At 43.5% G+C, this 24014-nt stretch overlaps 1 protein-coding gene across 2 annotated transcripts in view; it reads right to left on the bottom strand.

The window, feature by feature from the left end:
* LOC137436848 (serine/threonine-protein kinase PAK 4) overlaps positions 1–23997 on the bottom strand; it is a 177980-nt gene extending 153983 nt beyond the window's left edge. Inside the window, exon 1 of one of the 2 annotated variants that reach the window (XM_078787143.1) lies at positions 23915–23997. The gene's annotated coding sequence lies outside the window, so the exon portion shown is untranslated. Of the gene's footprint in view, positions 1–7750; positions 7869–23914 lie in introns of those variants that run through there. The other variant, XM_078787142.1, reaches the window with a different exon arrangement.
* Between the last annotated feature and the right edge of the window lie 17 nt (positions 23998–24014).

The following is a 24014-nucleotide window of genomic DNA, read 5'->3' as shown; positions in this document are numbered from 1 at the left end:
TGAGGACACGAGCAGGAGGTGACGCAAAAACAACGCAGACGGACGCATGCACGAGGAGGATGCAAACATGATGTGGACGCAAACATCATATTCCATTGAAAAAAAAACTTAAACTACCTTATCATATCTCATTGCGAAATATTTTCAACGATTTTACAATATCGCCGTCGTTAAATGTTTGAAACTATTTTATATCTCATTAGTAAATACTTTAAACGACCTTATGATATTTCGTTAAACACCTTAAGCTACCTTATGATATCTCGTTGTTAAATATTTTAAACTACCATGTGATACCTCATTAAATACTTCAAAATACCTTATGATATCTCATTTTAAAATACTGTAAACTACCTTATGATATCTCGTTGTTAAATTCTATGAACTACCCCATGATATCTCATTGGTAATACTCTAAACTACATCATGATATCTCATTGTTAAATATTTTAAACTACATCATGATATCTCATTGTTAAATACTTTAAACTACCTGATGATATCTCATTGGTAATACTCTAAACTACATCATGATATCTCATTGTTAAATATTTTAAACTACATCATTATATCTCATTGTTAAATATTTTAAACTACATCATGATATCTCATTGTTAAATATTTTAAACTACATCATGATATCTCATTGTTAAATACTTTAAACTACCTTATGATATCTTGTTGTTAAATACTATAAACTACCCCATGATATCTCATTGGTAATACTCTAAACTACATCATGATATCTTATTGTTAAATATTTTAAACTACATCATGATATCTCATTGTTAAATAATTTAAACTACTTTATGATATCTCATTGTTAAATACTATAAACTACCCCATGATATCTCATGATATCTCATGATATCTCACCAAACTCTCCTCCTATGGTATCCATGGAAATCTCCATGCATGGCTTGCGGACTTCCTCTCTGGTCGTAGTCAACGTGTGGCCCTGAATGGATTTCTCTCATCTCCCCTTCCTGTTCAGGCTGGAGTTCCCCAAGGAAGTGTGCTGGGCCCTGTGCTTTTTCTGGTCTTTATCAATGATCTCTCTGACTCTCTGGAAAATCCTCTCTATCTCTTTGCTGATGACTCCACTCTCTGCCGCTCCATTCCTCTTCCCTCAGATCGGCAGTCTGCAGCCTCCTCACTCTCTGAAGACCTGGACAAAATCACAGACTGGTCAAACAAGTGGAACATGTCTTTCAATCCTGCCAAATCTCACTCTCTTACTATGTCTCTCCGAAAAGATCGACTGGACAACCCTCCCATCTACTTTCTCAACAATCCTCTCCAAGAAGTTCTGTCACTCAAGCTTTTGGGTCTCACTATCTGCCATGATCTTTCTTGGGAAAACCACATTTCCAAGCTGGCCTCCAAAGCCAGTCGCCGACTGGGCATCCTCCGTCGTGCGAAGTCCTTCCTCGGCACACCTGAGCTCCTCACCACTTACAAGGCTTTCATCCGCAGCTCAATGGAATACTGTTCTCCCCTATGGGCTGGTGCTCCTGCCTCACACCTGGCTCGGCTTCACGCTGTTGAATCCAAAGCTTTCAAAATCATTGGAATCTCCCGCGATGAAGCTATCTCTGAGGGCCTTTCACTCACTCACCGCAGGCAGGTTGGTGGTCTTTCCGTCTTCTACCGACTCCTCTCTGGCCTTGCTCCCCCAGCTCTCTCTGTGCTCTGTCCCCCAAATATTCCTACAGGTCGCACAAGATCTGCCAGCAACCCTCTGATGGTTAAACTGCCGAAATCTCGGCTCTCTGCTCACCTTCACTCTTTCATTCCTCTTTTCTCCCGCCTGTGGAACAAACTCCCACACTCCCTTCAATCCCTCTCCTCCCTCCAGGTCTTTAAAACAGCTGTTCACCACCATCTCTTATCTTCCCCCATCCATAACCTTGATCTTTTCTACCCCCACTAATTCACCCCAGATCCACCTTGTTTGAAATTCCAACTTATTTCCTGGAAATCCTGGCAGTGTCCATATGTTTATACCTCTCCCACCCCCCCCCCCCCTTCCCATGCCTCCCCCCCTTCACATGCCTCCCCCCCAAAGCCCTCTCCCTCCCACAGATCTCTCGATGTCTCCATGTCTCTCGGTCCCTGCTCTCAAATGTTGTGTTTGTGTCCTTCCCCCTCTCTCCCCATCTTGTCTACCGCTCCCGATGTTATTTGTTTTATGTGTCTGTTTGTCTTTCTGTGTGATTAATGTTCGCTCTTTCACGAGCCTCGATCTTGTATACAAAAAAAAAAAAAAAAAAAAAAAAAAAAAAAAAAAATTGTTAAATATTTTAAACTACATCATGATATCTCATTGTTAAATAATTTAAACTACTTTATGATATCTCATTGTTAAATACCTCAAACTACCCCATATCTCATTGTTAAATACCTCAAACTACCCCATGATATTTCATTGTTAGATACCTCAAACTACCCCATGATATCTCATTGTTAGATACTTTAAACTACTTCATGATATACAGTAGTTGTTGGTTTGAGCATTAATTTGTTGGTTTGAGCATTCATTTGCTCACTCATTCCCTCTATTTTGTTTTCCAATCTTTCGTTCATTCCCTTCATATCTCCCCTCAATTCCTTCCTTTGGATATCCATTTTGTTTTCAAATCGCTCACCAATTCCCCTCATTTCGGCCATAAAATGTATTATCATGGCATGGAAAGCATTCGGGTCTGTTCCCATTGGCCCCGGCTCCTTGGTAGGGAGTGGACTAATGCTCGGGACGGGGGAGGTTCCACTCCTACACTCATCAAATTCTACCTCCGGCTCACTTCCATATTCTTCGGGACCCTCCACTCGCTCAGCCATGCCGTTCACGTCCGCAATTACGTGCTGACAAAGTGGTTCCCGCTCACGCGTATTTTACCTCAGGAAAGAAAAGATTTTAAATTTTCCGAAAAACGCGGTTGCGCTTCGTACACCAATAACTATACAAAAATTTTTTTAATAGTTTTTACACCACCATACCGTTCACGGATTTTATAGAAAAACGTGATGTTGCAAAAAGCAATTTGCACCTAGCAGGTTTCGATCTCGCATCCCTCGAACACCGAGTGCCTGTCAAGTCCGAATCCCGCTCCTGACACCAGTTGTCGTGAACACCGCAGGGTGACATGGATGACCAAACGAGCTTTAACTCCAAGGCGTTCAATCCAATGGCAGACCTTCATTATATGCGCGGGGAGAAAAGTGGGGGGAAGAGCCACGAGCACTTACCTGCATGGGTCCACTGGCCATCTTCGCACCTGGATAATCAATTGCAAGCCGACACAGAATTTAAATGTACAAAAATACTGGCTTTATTGAATGCCGGTAACAAAATAAAACACAGCAAAAACTATAATTCCTAAATTAGACGTCCCCACGCAGACCCGTATACAGACAAAGAGGAAAATAACTGGAAAATAAATGTGTGTGTGTGGCACTTAGCTCTGAGCGGCTCTTGAACCTCGTCAGGAATCGTCCTGGATCATCACAGGCCTCCACGTCCTTGCGCGGGAACCACAGGCTGCACGGCCCGCGAGCGGGAACTATGCCTCGTTGTACAGTCCACTTCTCTCGCCGCCGAGCGCGAAGTCAGCAGGCTGCGCTCATTCCACTCGCCCCCGCTCGTCCCTGTCGATCTTGTTCACCAGCACCGACGTGCCAAGGAAAAGAAAATGTGGCCGTGCCTTCAATCAGAACCCCGCGCAAAGAGAGCATGCAAATGCGTTCGCCTTCCACCAACACCTCCAAGTCCAGCTCAATAAGCACCGTATGTGTGACCGTTCAGTATGGAGGCCAGCTCGGAGAGTGAAAAGCCACGAGAAACCAAAATGTCGGGGAGACGACCGCTCGCCATCAAACCCATAAAACGAGAGCACCAAGAGAACAAAATCTCTGCCCTCCAACTCCTTTGTACTCAAGGCTCTGACGTCATCCGTGCCTGCTCCACCAATCCAATAGTCCCATCTTAGCAGTCCTTGCTCCAATCAATCCCAGACCTATCAGTCTTCTTTGGGGCATGGCCTTACGGCCCTGACTGCTTGATGTGGCGATGTCGCGGCTGGCAGTGCCAGTGGTATTGTTCAATGTCTTGTTCCGGTCGATTTTATTTAGTGTTATAAATGCGTGATTGCCTGGCTATGTGTGTGTGCTGCTGGTGTCATAAGGAACAGAGGAAAATTAACAGAGGCCATTACATACAGGGGATGAATTACCCATAATCCATAACTAATTAACATAACCCCACCCCTCGTGATGGGGACGAAGATACGTGCTTACAAGCCATCCTGTCTAAACGAATTTACGACTTATGTACATAGGGGTTCTTCTTCTTCAGGACAGTTGGGGCACACTACCCAGACAATTCTACCTGGACTAAGGTATTGCCTACCCCCCAATTGCAATGTTTACTACCCCATGATATCTCATTGTTAAATACTTGAAATTACCTTATGATATCTCAATGTTAAATACTTTAAACTACATCATGATATGTCATCGTTAAATACCTTAAACAATCCCATGATATCTCATTGTTAAATACTTTAAACAATCCCATGATAAGCCATTGCTAAATACTTTAAACTACCCCATGATATCTCATTGTTAAATACTTTAAACAATCCCATGATATGTCATTGCTAAATACTTTAAACTACCCCATGACATCTCATTGTTAAATACTTTAAACAATCCCATGATAAGTCATTGCTAAATACTTTAAACTACCCCATGATATCTCATTGTTAAATACTTTAAACAATCCCATGATAAGTCATTGCTAAATACTTTAAACTACCCCATGACATCTCATTGTTAAATACTTTAAACAATCCCATGATAAGTCATTGCTAAATACTTTAAACTACCCCATGACATCTCATTGATAAATACTTTAAACAATCCCATGATAAGTCATTGCTAAATACTTTAAACTACCCCATGACATCTCATTGTTAAATACTTTAAACAATCCCATGATAAGTCATTGCTAAATACTTTAAACTACCCCATGATATCTCATTGTTAAATACTTTAAACAATCCCATGATAAGTCATTGCTAAATACTTTAAACTACCCCATGACATCTCATTGTTAAATACTTTAAACTACCCCATGATATCTCATTGTTAAATACTTTAAACAATCCCATGATAAGTCATTGCTAAATACTTTAAACTACCCCATGACATCTCATTGTTAAATACTTTAAACAATCCCATGATATCTCATTGTTAAATACTTTAAACAATCCCATGATAAGTCATTGCTAAATACTTTAAACTACCCCATGACATTTCATTGTTAAATACTTTAAACTACCTTATGATATCTCATTGTATGGTCTTTCATTGATATATATTTTAATCCAGTCACTACGATATGGTCTTTCATTGTTAAATGTTTTACTCCAGTCACTATGATATGGTCTCTCATTGTTAAATGTTTTACTCCAGTCACTATGATATGGTCTCTCATTGATAAATGTTTTCTCCAGTTACTATGATATGGTCTCTCATTGATAAATGTTTACTCCAGTTACTACGATATGGTCTCTCATTGATAAATGTTTTACTCCAGTCACTACGATATGGTCTCTCATTCTTAAATCTTTTACTGCAGTCACTATGATATGTTCTCTCATTGATAAATGTTTTACTGCAGTCACTATGATATGGTCTCTCACTGTTAAATGTTTTACTGCAGTCACTATGATATGTTCTCTCATTGATAAATGTTTTACTGCAGTCACTATGATATGGTCTCTCATTGATAAATGTTTTACTGCAGTCACTATGATATGGTCTCTCATTGTTAAATGTTTTACTCCAGTCACTATGATATGGTCTCTCATTGATAAATGTTTTCTCCAGTTACTATGATATGGTCTCTCATTGATAAATGTTTACTCCAGTTACTACGATATGGTCTCTCATTGTTAAATGTTTTACTCCAGTCACTACGATATGGTCTCTCATTCTTAAATGTTTTACTGCAGTCACTATGATATGTTCTCTCATTGATAAATGTTTTACTGCAGTCACTATGATATGGTCTCTCATTGATAAATGTTTTACTGCAGTCACTATGATATGTTCTCTCATTGATAAATGTTTTACTGCAGTCACTATGATATGGTCTCTCATTGATAAATGTTTTACTCCAGTTACTACGATATGGTCTCTCATTGTTAAATGTTTTACTCCAGTTACTACGATATGGTCTCTCATTGATAAATGTTTACTCCAGTTACTACGATATGGTCTCTCATTGTTAAATGTTTTACTCCAGTCACTATGATATGGTCTCTCATTCTTAAATGTTTTACTCCAGTCAGTATGATATGTTCTCTCATTGATAAATGTTTTACTGCAGTCACTATGATATGGTCTTTCATTGATAAATGTTTTACTCCAGTCACAATGATATGGTCTCTCATTCTTAAATGTTTTACTGCAGTCACTACGATATGGTCTCTCATTGATATATATTTTACTGCAGTCACTACGATATTGTCTCTCATTGATAAATGTTTTACTCCAGTTACTACGATATGGTCTCTCATTGATAAATGTTTTACTCCAAGTTTAAAAACAAAATGGGAAAACAAGGAAAGCAAGAGCTTTACTTCACCTTTCGACATCATATATTTCCATCTGTAACCCAGGTGAACAAATACACCTTTCAGATGCCTTGAAATTATAACAAAAATCACTTCATTGTAATAGTACAATATAATACACCCTTCATGCCAGTACAGCCGTCCGTGTGACCAAATAAATACCTGTGGGCATCATTCACCGACTGGTCAACATTCACTCATGGACGGAATTAAAACGTAGCTCCATCTCCCAAGATCGAGGAAGCACGGCGTTGATTTTTCCACGGTTCCGACAGTAGTTGCCAAAGTAAACCTCAAAATAGGAAAAAAGGTTCGAAAAAAAAACAAAAAACGGTCGCAACAAAGTTACCATCATTTTTAACCCTTTGGTCGCCTGGTTCACGGAACCATCAACGGCTCAAATGACCATGGTATATATACGGAGTAGAGCAAGTACTCTGGTGGTATATGGGTGTGCACGTGCGGGTCCAACTTATCGGTAGGTATTTAAATCGCAATGTTGGGGAAATCTGCAATGGGCATCCCACCGAAGGACCATTTAACCCAGGCCATGGCCCATGGGTCGCGTTCGATACTGTGATGCTTGTTCCGAGTAGTTACTGCAGATGTAGTTAGTTACCTGAGGTTATTATCGGAATGAATGGGGTGCGAGTACGAACCTCAAATGGATTAATGATGGACATTGTTCGGGGAAACCCTCGCTCGGTGCAACTTCCCGAGACAGTCCGGTCCAAGTGTCCGAGATATTTTATTATTATTATTATTTCGGAAAGCAAAATCGAAAGACAACCCGGTATATATATATCGGCGTATCCTGCCTAACGGTACATCGACACAAAGCGCACGACGGAGCGGTCTCTGGATGGGTCACCGCGCACGTGTCTCGGCCACGAGGCACAAAAGGCCGAATTTAGAGCGCCTTGGGTCGCGCGGCACCATTGGGTACCGCGCGCTCGAAGCTCGGCCATGCGAGCACCGAACACGACGAGGTGGCTCTCGGGCCGTCGCGCCAGCGCTACATCGTGGTCTAGCTCGCGCGATACGGCGCGAACCCTCGGTTCGGGTCCCAGGTTGGCACCTGGGCGCGCGGCGCCGTTGCTCGCTCGTACCTGCGAGAGGGCAGGCGCTAGCAGAGCGCACCGGGGTGGCGCACGGCCATCCTCCGGACCCTTTTGTTCCGTGGCCCGGAGAGCATCTCCTTTCTGCCGACGCGCTCCGGCGGGGCCCGGCCCCGGGATTAGCGCGTCGGTGGCCCGAGGGCTCCCCCTCGCGGATATCCGCGCGAACTACCGATACCTGGGTCGGGGCGTGGGTTGTGTGTGCGACTGTGGGTACGGAGTGGGGTTATGGGAGTGTGCAGAGTTTGTTAAGTACCGGCACTTCGTCCTCACACGTCAATGAGCGAATATGGCTTTGGTTTTAATTGCACCTGTCTTACAGGTGATGTTGAACCATCCTCAGAATGTGATGATACTGTGTGGTATCAAACTTTGCCTCAATTAATGATAATAATTATACTTTTAAAACAATTATTTTTAATACCTGAAACTCGTGAATGAAAGGGTAACTGATGTGCAACAAACAGCATCGTAAATATCATTATTTTTGTTTTAATGTTTATATTAGGTGGTTTGACATTGCCTTCCCAGGATTGTTTGTTCATGCTCTAACCTTTAAATGCTAAGCGTCAAGGAAGCAGCAAGTACCATTTTTACCCTTACCACAGTAGAGAAGGGTGTATTACATTTGGGTCCGTTTGTTTGTTTGTCCATCTGTCCGCTCAGAACTTGAGTACGTCTATTAATTACATACCATTGGTACGTGAGTATGTCTATTAATTATGTACCATTGGAACGTGAGTACATCTATTAATTATGTACTATTTGAACGTGAGTACATCTATTAATTATGTACCATTGGAACGTGAGTACATCTATTAATTATGTACCATTGGAATGTGAGTACGTCTATTAATTATGTATTATTGAAACACGTGTTCGCCTATTAATTATGTACTATTGGAACATGAGTATGTCTATTAATTATGTACTAATGGAACATGAGTATGTCTATTAATTATGTACTATTGGACCATAATTATGTCTATTCATTATGTACTATTGGAACATGAGTACATCTATTATTATGTACAATCGGAACATGAGTATGTCTATTAATTATGCACTATTGGAACTTGAGTATGTCTATTAATTATGTACTATTGGAAAAAAAAAATTATTTTTTTTGTATACAAGATCGAGGCTCGTGAAAGAGCGAACATTAATCACACAAAAAGTCAAACCGACACACAAAACACAAAAAATAAGGGGAGCAGCAGACAAGATGGGGAGAGAGGGGGAAGGACACAAACACAACATTTGAGAGCAGGGACAACAGGAGAAATGTGGGAGGTGGAGGGCTTTGGGGGAGTTGGGAGAGGTATAAAACATATGAACACTGCAAGGACTTCCAGGAAAGAAGTTGGAATTTCCAAAAAAAAAAAAAAAAAGTATCTGGGGTGAATTAGCGGGGGTAGAAAAGATCAAGGTTTTGGATGGGGGAAGATAAGAGATGGTGGTGAACAGCTGTTTTAAAGACCTGGAGGGAGGAGTGGGATTGAAGGGAGTGGGGGAGTTTGTTCCAGAGGCAGGAGAAAAGGGGAATGAAAGAGTGAAGGTGAGCAGAGAGCCTAGATTTTGGCAGTTTAACCATAAGAGGGTTGCACGCAGATCTTGTGCGACGTGAAGGAATATTGGGTGGACAGAGCACAGAGAGAGCTGGGGGAGCAAGGCCGGAGAGGAGTCGGTAGAAGACAGAAAGACCACCAACCTGCTTGTGGTGAGTGAGTGAAAGGCCCTCGGAGTTAACTTCATCGCAGGAGATTCCAATGATTCTGACAGCTTTGGTTTCAACAGCGTGAAGCCGAGCGAGGTGTGAGGCAGGAGCACTGGCCCATAGGGGAGAACAGTATTCCATTGAGCTGCGGATGAAAGCCTTGTATGTGGTGAGGAGCTCAGGTGTGCCAAGGAAGGACGACGGAGGATGCCCAGTCGGCGACTGGCTTTGGAGGCCAGCTTGGAAATGTGGTTTTCTCAAGAAAGATCATGGCAGATAGTGAGACCCAAAAGCTTGAGCGACAGAACTTCTTGGAGAGGATTGTTGAGAAAGTAGATGGGAGGGTTTTCCAGTCGGTCCTTTTGGAGAGACATTGTAAGAGTGTGCGATTTGTCAGGATTGAAAGACATGTTCCACTTGTTTGACCAGTCTGTGATTTTGTCCAGGTCTGCAGAGAGTGAGGAGGCTGCAGACTGCCGATCTGAGGGAAGAGGAATGGAGCGGCAGATAGTGGAGTCATCAGCAAAGAGATAGAGAGGATTTTCCAGAGAGTCAGAGAGATCATTGATGAAGACCAGAAATAGCACAGGGCCCAGAACACTACCTTGGGGAACTCCAGCCAGAACAGGCAGGGGAGATGAGAGAAATCCATTCAGGGCCACACGTTGCCTTCGACCAGAGAGGAAGTCCACAAGCCATGAGTGGAGATTTCCATGGATACCATAGGAGGAGAGTTTGGTGAGCAGAGCTGGGTGCCAGACCGTATCGAAGGCACGTGATATGTCAAGTGAGACAGCTCTGATTTCGTGTTTGGCATTGAGGACCTCCATCCATTGTTGAGACAACAGAAGCAACATGTCCAGAGTAGAATGACCTGGTCTAAATCCAAATTGATGATCAGAGATCAAGCCATTGGAGAAGAGGAAGGATTTGATATCAGAAGCAATGATGGATTCCATGACTTTGCTGATAATTGGAAGCAGGTTGATTGGTCTGTAGTTGCAAGGATCTGTTTTTGCACCTTTTTTGTGTAAAGCGCTAATGTTTGCTGATTTCCAAGATGCTGGCAGATGACCTTGAGCAAAAGAGGGGGTGAAAAGAACAGAGAGAGGGTGAGATAGAGCGGCAGAGCAGGATTTTAGGACCCGTGGGCTGATGCCGTCTGGTCGAGTTGCAGATCAGAGTCGAGGTTTGACAGAAACTTCTCCACCTTGTCAAGAGAGAAGGACACAGAGTCCAGGAGCAGTTGGGTTCGACTGGAAAAGGTGGGATCAGAGAGTGATGGGTTTGGGACACAAGATTTTGAGGCAAACACAGAGTTGAGGCATTCGGCCTTGTCACGTGCGGTGTCAACTGTGTAGCCATTTGAGGTAAGGGGGGGGGGGGGGGATGGAGGGGGAACAAACACCAGAAACGGATTTGACCAGATGCCACCAGGATTTGGAGGAAGGAGGCAGGTTTGAGAGTTCAATCTTAAGTGTGGAGAGATAGTGCTTCCTGGCACTCCTGAGGGTAGACACACACTTGTTCCGAACTTGGTGGAAGGAACTGAGATTGCCTTCAGTTGGATTTGCCTTCCAAGAGGCAAAGGCAAGTTGTTTCAGGGCAACTGCCTCACCACAAGATTCAGTGTACCATAGACGGGAGGAAGGGTAAGACATGTACATCAATGTGAGTACATCTATTAATTATGTACTATTGGAACACGAGTTCGTCTATTAATTATGTACTATTGGAAAATGAGTATGTCTATTAATTATGTACTATTGGAATGTGAGTTCATCTATTAATTATGTACTATTGGAGCATGAGTTTGTCTATTAATTATGTACTAGCGAAACAGAAGTTTGTCTGTTAATTATGTAATATTGGAATGTGAATACATCTATTAACTGGATGGTATTCATAGAATACTTACCCTGCGCAGTCAACTTGTTGCGAGCCAAATTTTCTGTTTTTGAACATTTTTTTTCTTTGATCAATATGTCTGCCAGACCACGTGAACAATGACATCATAAATTTATATTCTCCAATATAATTGTTGCATAGATCACGTGCAATACATTTCAATCTGATTAGACTAAGCGTTGTCTCTGTCGAATTATGACGTCCTAATTATGGCAGCAATGACGTCATCGTTAACAACACCTATTCGCCATATGGAGTTCTTTACAATGAGCCACGTTTCAATTTTTTCCATGTAGCGGTTTTGGAGATATAGAGGTGCAACATTTTTCGGTTTTTCCAAGATGGCGCCTGTACCACATGACCTATGATGTCATTATCATTAAAATATTCTACATGAGGAGGCACTCCTATGGTGAAAATTTCGTGCCCTTCAGACTAACAGTTGCTGAGGAAAAAAAATTCACGATTGGATCAGTGTTGTACTTGTCGAATTATGACGTCATAACGAAGGCACCGATGACATCATCATTAACATATCTTATTATCCAAGGGGAGTACTTGACAATGAGCCATGTTTCAATTTTTTCCATGGAGCGGTTTCGGAGATATAGAGGTGCAACCTTTTTCGATGTTTTGCAAAATGTCGTCTGTACCACGTGACCTATGACGTTATAATTATCATTAAAAAATTCTACAGGAGGACCCGCACATATTCTGAAAATTTCGTGTCCATCGGAATAACAGTTACAGAGGAATTTTTGTTTTATTCATACTGATTAGATCAAGCGTTGTACTTGTCGAATTATGACGTCATAATTAAGGCACCATTGACATCACCATCAACATATCTTATTCCCCCTGGTGAGTACTTGACAATGAGCCATGCTTCAATTTTATCCATGGAGCGGTTTTGGACATATGGAGGTGTAAAGTTTTTCCAAGATGGCGTCCGTACCACGTGACCTATGACGTCATAATTATGGATAAAAAATTATACAGGAGGAGTCGCTCCTATCGTGAAAATTTCATGTCAATCGGACCAACGGTTGCCGAGAAAATGGATTTTTAAAATGCAGACGTACGGCACATGGCACATGGCACATGTACATGTGCGGCACACACACACACGTACGTACTCGAATGCTTAACTCCGCTTTTCGCTTCGCGAGCGCAGGGTAATTACATAGTAGCTAACAACCCATCGACCTTCCATGAGTCTATGCATGATACATCAATATGGTCGCTTGATTCAATATTTAGCAGTCTTCTGACTGTTGTTCATGTCTGTTGAAGTTTTTATTGTGGTGGTGTGGTACCTGTTGGGTCATACTTCACTGGGCCAACTTTCCAACACTTTCCCAGATTGGACTTAAACTGGTTTATGGTAGCACCCTTGACCACTTATTTGAGGAGGTTGTTCCACTGTTTAATATTATTTGACTATAATATCATAACACCACTTTCGGTCTTGCCGGCGAGCTTACGTTTTTTCGCAGCTGTCCACACTCTCCACGCTATCGAAGTTAAGTAATTGTTCCCATTTGTATTTTCGTCAAAACTGTATTTATTTTATGGTGTGTGTACCTACAGTGGGTCCCAAGGAAAATTCTTGGTGTTAATCTTTCATATCTGTATAGAAAATCGTGTTAATTCGTGTCGTGTCTTTTGAGGCCTTGTCCGTCGTTTGTCCGTCACGGTCCGTCCGTCGTTTGTGCTCCAATAACTTTCGTTCTCTGTTTTTCCCAGTCTTTTCACCCCATAGCCTACGTCCTTGTTTAAAATCTCAACTAAGAAAAAAGCAAACAAACAAAAAAACATTTCCTTCTCTGTTCTTATTCGTTGTTCTTATTCGTTTATTTGTTGTTCTTTTTCGTTTGTTCATTCTTTGACCACGTGTTTCTCCCCCATTTCCCCCAGATAGTTTTCACTGTTAAACTTAAAAATGTTTAAACTTTCCCCTGAAGTACTGTATTCTGTCATATATTATAACACCTTTTTCTTCTTCTTCTTTAAAAGGCTGCTTTCAACTTGCTAAACAAATCTATTCATCCCCCCCAAAAAATTCCATCTCTTACAGTTCCTCTTTTCTACATTCCCTAAACTCTTCTGCACTCCACTCCCCCTCCAGCATCCTTAAACATATTTTTAACTCAAAGGTCACAAGAAACTCATTTTGCAATAAATGTTACTTTCCCATTAATCGTACACTTTCTAAAATCCAATCTCACCCCTCCCCTCCAAAACTTCCCCATCTCCCCTCCCCTCCAAATCTTCCCCACCACCCATCCCTTTCAAATCTTCCCCCTTGCCCCTCCCCTCCAAATCCTCCCCATCACCCATCCCTTTCAAATCTCCCCCCTTGTCCCTTCCCTCCTAAACTCCCCCCACACCCCTCCCCTCCTAGACTCCCCCTCGCCCCTCCCCTCCGAGACTCCCCCCTCACCCCTCCGCTCCAAATCTCCCCCATATCCCATCTCTTTCAAATCCCTCCCCTTGTCCCTTCCCTCCTAAACTCCCCCCTAACCCCTCCCCTCATTAACTCCCCCCTCGCCCCTCCCCTTCAAATCTCCCCACCCTCATTTCTTCTCCATTTCCCCCCTCTCACCCCTCCTCCTCAAAGCTTCCTCCCCGCTTCTTCCCCCATCCAACTCTCACCTCCATCTCTCCCAACCTTCTGCCTCGCTCTCCCCCCTCCTCAAATAACACCTCATTGTGCCTCACCCAATCACCATCAGACCTTTTGTCCACCCCATCCTTCCCTTTCTCCGAGCTATTCTGAAATCTCTGACACACCTTCAACAGCTCTCCCTACCTCTTCCTCCTCTTCCACATCTTACCCTACCCCTCCTCCCCCCTGTTCTGTATCCGATGCTTCCCGTTCCTCTTCATTAACGGTATGGACCTCAAACATCTGGGGCCTTCGTTCAAATTTAACTGATCTCTCCATAAAGGTTGCTTCTGACAACCCAGACGTGATCTGCTCAACAGAAACTTTCCTCCTCCATGATGTCTCTGATTCCTTAGTATCTCTCCCGGGTTACTCCCTCCTCCGGTATGATAGACCTGAGCCTCGTCCTGGAGGTGGGGTTGCTATCTTTATCAAAAACTCTCTTTCTCACTCGCCCTGCACTTCCCTCTCTCCACCTCACCCCCAGGAGTACCTCTGGCTATGGCTTCCCCATCGCTCCCACCTCTTGTTCATATGTGTGTTGTACCGTCCACCAAATAGTGATGACTCCATCTCCATCTCGCTGTCTGATAATATGGACCAAATTCTATCTACTCAACCCAACTCTCTCTGCCTCATATGTGGTGATTTCAATTGTCACCATGCCAGTTGGCTGGGTGTGGGTACCTCTCTCACCAGCCATTGCTCCTCAGCAAAGGACTTCTGCGACTCACTGGGACTGACACAATCTGTCAATTTCCCGACCCAGATCTCAGACAACGGAGCATCTTCTCTTCTGGACTTGGTGATGACTAACTTCCCTGAAAATGTCTGCTGCTCTTCTTCTGCTCCAATCGGCTCATCTGATCATGTGCTTGTTAAAGTGGACATCTCTCTGACCATTCTCAGGGAGCCTCCTCAGCGTCGACGAGTCTGGCATTTCACTCAGGCCAACTGGCACGGTCTTCAAGCAGCCATCAATCATCTGGACTGGTCTACCATCTCTACCACCTCTGACATCAACTCATCCTGGGAATTCTTCCAAAGTAAATTGCTCTCTCTCATGCACAGATTTATCCCATCTCGTCTTCAGTTGTCATAGCCTTCCTCCCGTCCATCTTGTGGTGAGGCTGTTGCCCAGAAACAACTTGCCTTCGTCTCCTGGAAAGCAAATCCAACGGAAGGAAATGTCATTTCCTTTCACAAAGCCTGAAACAAGTGTGTGTCCACCCTCAGGAGAGCCAGGAAACAATATCTCTCCGTTCTCAAGACCAAACTCTCTTATCTGTCTCCCTCTTCCAAATCCTGGTGGCATCTGGTCAAATCTGTTTCTGGTGTTTGTTCCCCCTCCATCCCCTCCCTTACCTCAATCGGCTACACTGCTGACTCCGCACGTGAAAAAGCTGAATGCCTCAACTCTGTGTTTGCCTCTAAATCTTGTGTCCCAAACCCATCCCTCTCTGTACCCACCATACCCAGTCGTACCCAGCGCAACCCTCAACTCTGATTCTGCAACTGGACCTGACTGCATCAGCCCACGGGTCCTAAAATCCTGTTCTTCCTCTCTTTCACACCCTCTCTGTGTTCTCTTCACCCTCTCTTTTGCTCAAGGTCATCTGCCATCTGCTTTGAAATCAGCCAACATCACCGCTTAACACAAAAAAGGTGCAAAAACAGATCCTAGCAACTACAGACCAATCAGCCTTCTCCCAATTATCAGCAAAGTCATGGAATCCATCATTGCTTCAGATATCAAATCCTTCCTCTTCTCCAATGGCTTGATCTCTGATCATCAATTTGGTTTCAGACCAGGTCACTATACTCTGGACATGCTGCTTCTGCTGTCTCGAGAATGGATGGAGGTCTTCAATGCCAAACAGGAAATTAGAGCTGTCTCCCTCGACATATCACGTGCCTTCGATACGGTCTGGCACCCCGCTCTGCTCACCAAACTCTCCTCCTTTGGTATCCATGGAAACCTCCACGCATGTCTGGCGGACTTCCTCTCTAGTCGTAGTCAACGTGTGGCCCTGAATGGGTTTCTCTCATCTCCTCTTCCTGTTCAGGCTGGAGTTCCCCAAGGCAGTGTTCTGGGCCCTGTGAGTTTTCTGGTCTTCAGCAATGATCTCTCCGACTCTCTTGAAAATCCTCTCTGTCTCTTTGCTGATGACTCCACTCTCTGCCGCTCCATTCCCCATCCCTCAGATCGTCAGTCTGCAGCCTCCTCACTCTCTGCAGACCTGGACAAAATCACTGACTGGGCATACAAGTGGAACATGTCTTTCAATCAGGACAAATCTCACACTCTTACGATGTCTCTCCGAAAAGACCGACTGGACAACCCTCCCATCCACTTTCTGAATAATCGTCTCCAAGAAGTTCTGTCACTCAAGCTTTTGGGTCTCACGATCTGCCATGATCTTTCCTGGGAAAACCACATTTCAAATCTGGCCTCCAAGCCAGTCGCCGACTGGGCATCCTCCGTCGTGTGAAGTCCTTCCTTGGCACACCTGAGCTCCTCACCACATACAAGGCTTTCATCCACAGCTCAATGGAATACTGCTCTCCCCTCTGGGCTGGTGCTCCTGCCTCACACCTAGCTCGTCTTCACGCTGTTGAAACCAAAGCGTTCAGAATCATCGGAATCTCGCGCGATGAAGCTAACTCCAAGTGCCTTTCACTTGCTCACCGCAGGCAGGTTGGTGGTGTTTCTGTCTTCTACCGACTCCTCTCCGGCCTTGCTCCTCCAGCTCTCTCTGGGCTCTGTCCCACAAATATTCCGACAGGTCGCACAAGACCTGCCTGCAACCCTCTTATGGTTAAACTGCCAAAATCAAGACTCTCTCCTCACCTTCACTCCTTCATTCCTCTTTTCTCCCACCTCTGGAACAAACTCCCTCACTCTCTTCAATCCCACTCCACCCTCCAGGTCTTTAAAACAGCTGTTCACCACCATCTCTTATCTTCCCCCATCCAAAAACTTGATCTTTTCTACCCCCACTAATTTCACCCCAAATCCCCTTCTTTGAATTACCAACTTCCTTCCTGGAAGTCCTTGGTGTCCTTGTGTTTATACTTCTCCCACTCCCCCCCCCCCCCCACCCTTCCCACGGCACCTCCCCCCAAGCCCTCTCCCTCCCACACATTCCCGACGTCCCTGCTCTCAAATGTCGTGTTTATGTGCTTCCCCTTCTCTCCCCATCCTGTCTACCGCTCCCCTTTTTATATACTTTGTTTGTTTGTCTGTTTGATTTGTTTGTGTGATAAATGTTAGCTCTTTCACGAGCCTCGATTCTGTATACAAAAAAAAACAAAAACAAAAAAACAAAAAAAATGTGTTGCCTTGAAGAGTTTGACTTGTTATCCTCATGTGTGTTTGTCTGATTATTTGCTGAAGAATATTTCCTCGGGGATGTTATCAAATTAGTTCATAATGATGAACACTTGCAACAGCTGGGCTCTCTTCCTCTTATACTTTAAAGTTTGGATCTTTTAGTCTCTCGGTATCTACAATCCTTCACCTCATTGACAAGTTTTGTCGCTCTTATTTTCACCTTTTACAATTTCCTCATCTTTATTTAGGAAGGGATTCAAGACTGGTGAGCAATATTCCAACTTCGGTCTTACCAGTGGTTTGTAAAGAAGGATAAAGTTATTTTGTCCATATATTTGAAGGATCTCTTAATGACTCCAAGTGTGGAATTACATTTTGCTGCAGCCATTCCTATGTGCAAACTACATTTTGGTGATGGGTGAAAGATTACTCCAAGATATGTTTCTTCCAGTGATTGCATTATGGTAGGGTTATCATTTTTATGTACTCAGCCTTTGGATTCTTCTGCTCATAATGCATAACTCTGCAGTTTCTGTGATTGAACGAATATCGCCGCATCTTGGATCATTCAAAAGAGCATTCACGTGTCTTTGTAACTTCTCTGCATCAGATTGGTTTTTAGATTCTCCTTATATTCTGACTCTGGAATCTCTTCGTCAGCAGTGCTCGCATGCATTCTCGGATTTCATTTCTGATACCATTTTTATGGACTTTTGTAAGAAGTCTCTTATGGCAAACTCTAACACAGCCTTTTGGAAGTCCATATAGATGCAGTCAAAGGGAGAACATTATCCATGAGTTTGGTCCAAATCGCCATCACTTCGGGGAGCTGAGGCATACACGATCTGCCTCCTCTGAAGCAGTGTTGCTGTCTATGAGTACACTGTTATCTTCCATGTGTTGAACAATAGCATCCTCATCTTTTCTATGAGCGTGCCTGCCATGGAGGTCCAGCATACAGGAAGGCAATTGCCCTTGTTCATTCCTCTTTCCTTTCTTATAATCAGCACCACATCAACTTTCCTCCAGACTGATGGAACGCTTCCTTTGAGAAGGGATTTCTTGCAGATCGTCCCCCATGTACATCTATCTATATGTATTTCTCCACTATCAGCAGCAATGGCAAACTGTGCAATTTAGATCTGGACGTGCTGGGGACGTGGCAAAGTAAGGAGATTTGTCATGCTCAATGACCATGGACAGTGTGTGATATGGGAAATACCTGGCCTGCTCCACCAATCAGCATCGGTACCGATTCTTGCCTGTTGGCAAGTCAAACAACTCGGCTGGCCAATGGGCACGTACCGCCTGCTGTCAGTTTGGTGCTGGCTGCTCATATTGGAGCTGTACTGGGCTTGCGTTTCAATGTGTGGGAGGGTCACACCGCGGGAATGAGGGCCACGTCCATGGAGCCGGGATTCACCCCATGTGCTGAGCATTGCACAACGAGCAGGTTTCGTCTCGTCTCGTCTCTTCTATAGCGCATAGGATGTTGGCAGATTAAACCCATAAAACAGGCAGGTGGGTCCGACCATTAAAGTGCTGGTTAAAACCAAATCACCTGTCGGCTCACTCGGCTACTTACTTCCGGCAGGCTAATTTGCATTTAAAATTGATGTTTTTAAATTGTCTGGTTAAATTTGCCACCGGCCCTGGGGCCGCTCTGCTCATCTTCACTCTTCCATTCCTTTTTTCTCCCGCCTCTGGAACAAACTCCCTCACGCTCTTCAATCCCACTCCTCCCTCCAGGTCTTGAAAACAGCTGTTCACCACCATCTCTTATCTCCCCACATCTAAATCCCTGGTGTTGGCTTAGCGGTTAGGGTGCCGGCTTGGGATCCTAGGATCATGGGTTCGAAACCCGGTCGATCGTTGAATTAACACCAGGGAGGTTGACTCAGCCTGTCATCCTTCCGAGGTCGGCAAATTGAGTACCAGCTTGCTGGGATGAATGATCCCGGTGTGTACCCCGGCTTAGAATAGGTACACCGTATCCCTGCGCATCGTAAGAGGCGACTAAGGGTTGGCGTCAGGAAGGGCATCTGGCCATAAAAACATTGCCTCAAACAGGGAACCATGATTGTCATGGGGCCCGCAAGGCTAACCCCCGCTCTAGTGGGGAAAATGGCCTTAAAACGATCATTCATATATTCATCCAAAACCTTGATCTTTTCTACCCCCACTAATTCACCCCAGATCCACTTTTCTGAAATACCGATTTCTTTCGTGGAAGTCCTAGCAGTGTCCATGTGTTTTTAACCTCTCTTACCCCCCCCCCCCCACCCCACCCCTTCCCATGCCTCCTCCCCCCAAGCCGTCTCCCTCCCACAGATCTCCCGATGTCCTTGTTCTCTACTGTTGTACTTGTGTGCTTCCCTCTCTCTCCCCATCTCGTCTCCCGCTCCCTTGATCATATGTTTGTGTTCCCGTTTGTTTTTTTGTGATTAATGTTGGCTCTTACACGAGCCTCGATCTTGTATACAAAAAATAAAAATAAAAAATGAAGATTCACGCACAAATTTACCGGAAAATGCGGAGACCTTCTTGCCCCTACACACCCAGTGGTGCGATGGTCTTGAAACGCACGACCGTAACAGTATATATTTAGCAATAAGTAAATGCCCTGAAAGCTATCTTATAAGCCCCAAATGATTTAGATAGCCACACACGAATTGACAGGATGGGCCACCATGAAGAGCCAAACCAAGGATGACTGTTTTTCTCACTAAGGACATTGCCCACACTAATGTATCAATAATTATTAGTACATACTACAAAAGAAGCAGAGAACAAGTCATGAAATTCATGGAGAGACTACAAATTAAAGATGGATGCTTATTTTATCAGCTAATTGAGAAGAACAAGATTGCCTTCTTCAAACAGGAACTGGCATCTAATACAAATCAAAAAGGGAATGATGGAAGACTTCTGTCTTTCTTCTCAACTTTTCTTCTCATGTCAGGAAGCAGACAGTGTGACTTACACGAGTTCTTTCAACATGAGAACCAAGCAATTCCCTTAGCTTTGAGTGGCAATGGGATGCTTCCCACTCGTGAGAAATCTCAGCTTGTTGAAACTCTTGAAGCCCAGGTGACAATACCTGACGATGAACTAGAGGCTGAAGTCATCATCAATGACATTTCAGCATTGGTGAATACTCTTCCACCGCATGCATCCAATAAGTCATTTAGTGGGGCAGCTTAGGTAGTGGATTGGGACATGCCGGATAAAAGCACCAAAATTTTATCAGGCAATCTTCAGGGTCCCAGCTATGATTCTATAACCGGCGCCAAGCGATACGACCACTCTTATTTGAATTTCTTTTTTTTTTGTGAATTTTTTGTGAAAAAATTTTTCTTGGGGTTTTTTGAAAAGAAATGTTTTTATTGCAGAAATGAGAATCTTTTCCGAACATTTTGGTGGAATTGTTTTTAAAATCGAACATCTAGAAGTATTTTAAAACAATATTTGAAAATTAGGTGTCTCGGGTGCATTTCCTCAATTTGGAAAATTTCTTGGAAAATTATTGGAAATTTCTTGGAAATTTTTTTTTTTTGGTTTTTGGAAAAGAAATGTTTTTATTGCAGAAATGAGAATCTTTTCCGAACATTTTGGTGTAATTGTTTTTAAAATCGAACATCTAGAAGTATTTTAAAACAATGTTTGAAAATTAGGTGTCTTGGGTGCATTTCCTCAATTTGGAAATGGTTCTTGCAGAGTTTTGTGGTTCTTGCACAAGGATACCAATGAGGTCTGACTTCTTTCCTTGGCGCAGTTTTCCTCTTTCAGATAGAGAAGGGGGGTGCGGATGATTTTCATGCTGGAAGAAGGTTCCCATATCTGTATCCCTGTTCTGAGCAACTATGTACAGACGAGAGAAGAGGGACACATCATCTTTCAACAGGGAAACATCCTCTGACTGCTTCCTCTTCCCCTTGGATGGTGACCTGAAGAGAGGCAATGAGTTCCTCTTCACAGGCTCATGGATGGACTGCCTTCGTTCAGTGATGATAGCCTTGTTGTAGCTGTCGTACTGAGCCTTTCCCACTTCTTCTATGGTATGCACAGTGTTGGCCACAGATTCTTCAATCACATGCCGCGTGTCGAGTGCAATCAGCTCGCTTCCTTCATCTAGGAACGGGTTGCTCATCTCGTTGATAACTTGAATAAGGCCCAGTGTTTGCTCGTGAAATGTCTTCTGCGCAGACAGACCTTCTTCGTGGTGCTGGCGTTCATCTTCTGAGATGGCAGTGTACTCCCGCTCAAACTCAGTGAGAATGCATGCCTGCTCAGGTCTGGCGATCATCCACTTCTTGAAGGCTGGTGGGTTTTCAGTCAGGCCGACTGCTCCTTCAGGGCCCTTCACAAGCTCATTATTTTGTTCATGGGCTTGGTCGATCGGAATGCTGGAGAACCTTCTGGCTGTCTTCTGAACAACCCAGTTGCCTCTGACAATAAACTCCTCTTCGATTGTTGGAGGGAGGCTCTCCATGTCGGGATGTGGATCGGGACCCATCTGGCATAATTATGGTGGTCAAGTGCGAAGAACCATGGTGCCAGGGCTTTCAGAGACTCAACATACAGGGGTAAGTCTCTTTCTCTGTGAGCGCGAACGAAGGTGAGTCCCAGGAGCTCAATCCTCAGGATGGTGTCCCAGTACTGAAAGGTTGGACTCTTCGTGATCATGCTTTGTTTCCAGTCCTCTTCTGTCCTATCTTCAGTTGCTGCACCAGCAGCTCCCTTCAGGTAGGCATCATTTTGCAGCTTGGAGAGTGCCAGAGCGCTGACTTGGTGGGCATGCCTGGTTCTCGTCAGGTGTGATGCCTTCAGGAAGGATTCAGCTGTGCCAGCAGAGACTATGCCTGCCTGGTTTATTGCTGTCGCCCATCCAGATTCGTCTAGGTAGTCTCCAAGTGTCTTCCACACCGCCATCTCCAGGTGGAGTCCGCCGAACATGACAACATACTGGTCTTCGCCGTGTGTGGTAGGCCAGTGGCACTGAATGAACTTGGCAAGCACATACAGCGGAGCATCCATTGCTATTATTGGAATCTGTCCAGGGTTCAGGAACTGTGCAGATTCACGGATGACATCCATTCCATGCTTGATCATTGCAGGTGTGGCTGCCTTCTCATTGAAGAGAGGCAGAAGTTGAGTGATGGCAGCTTCTACTTCTTGAGCAGGACTGTTTTGAAACGAGGCATGGTAGGCAGACCAGGCTATACAATCTCCCTTGATCACCTCTTCTTTTGCCATGCAACATATAGCAACATATAGCAGATATAATTTCAACATATAGCAGATTTAATATAATATGCATGTAATTAAATAAAAAATATATAAATGTCTATTGTGCATGCATCTTGCTGTTCGGATCGTTTGGCGCCGGTTCTAGAATTGAAGCTTAGATGCTGAGGAAATGCACCCGAGACACCTAGTTTTCAAATATTGTTTTAAAATACTTCTAGATGTTCGATTTTAAAAACAATGACACCAAAATGTTCGGAAAAGATTCTCATTTCTGCAATAAAAACATTTCTTTTCCAAAAACCAAAAAAATAATAATTTCCAAGAAATTTCCAAGAATTTTCCAAGAAATTTTCCAAATTGAGGAAATGCACCCGAGACACCTAATTTTCAAATATTGTTTTAAAATACTTCTAGATGTTCGATTTTAAAAACAATGACACCAAAATGTTCGGAAAAGATTCTCATTTCTGCAATAAAAACATTTCTTTTCCAAAAACCAAAAAAATAATAATTTCCAAGAAATTTCCAAGAATTTTCCAAGAAATTTTCCAAATTGAGGAAATGCACCCGAGACACCTAGTTTTCAAATATTGTTTTAAAATACTTCTAGATGTTCGATTTTAAAAACAATGACACCAAAATGTTCGGAAAAGATTCTCATTTCTGCAATAAAAACATTTCTTTTCCAAAAACCAAAAAAATAATAATTTCCAAGAAATTTCCAAGAATTTTCCAAGAAATTTTCCAAATTGAGGAAATGCACCCGAGACACCTAATTTTCAAATATTGTTTTAAAATACTTCTAGATGTTCGATTTTAAAAACAATTACACCAAAATGTTCGGAAAAGATTCTCATTTCTGCAATAAAAACATTTCTTTTCCAAAAACCAAAAGAAAAAAATTTTCCCAAAATTTTCAAAAACAAATTCACAAATAATAAAACATTTCAAATAAGAGTGGTCGTATCGCTTGGCGCCGGTTATAGAATCATAGCTGGGACCCTGAAGATTACCTGATAAAATTGTGGTGCTTTTATCCGGCATGTCCCCATCCCTTTGAAATTCGGTGCAAAGCTGCCCTACTAATTTGATAACTTTGCCAAAGAAGATACTGTGGCGGACACGAAAGCTCACTGGCGTGAGGGCATCATTCCACGCACCAAGTGGGCGGCGGCCACGCCCGAGGGGTAGGCGTGGCCGCGGGATATACACCGGGCGCGCAGCCCGGAGCGCGCCAGTGCTACAGTGAGCTCTTTTAATAAAGACTCTTAAACTCACCGCGTTGTCCGCTTCCTTCTTGTTGTGCAAGCAAGCGCGCGTAGCACCGCGCTTCAATACCCTTCCCATAATAAACGCATACTCTGCAAAACACAAAAGA

Source organism: Myxine glutinosa, chromosome 11 (genome assembly GCF_964187855.1).
Source record: "Myxine glutinosa chromosome 11, kmMyxGlut1.1, whole genome shotgun sequence".
In the NCBI taxonomy this organism is placed as follows: domain Eukaryota; kingdom Metazoa; phylum Chordata; class Myxini; order Myxiniformes; family Myxinidae; genus Myxine; species Myxine glutinosa.
The sequence above is the reverse complement of the archived record's forward strand: the minus strand, read 5'-3'. Positions and strand labels throughout refer to the sequence as shown.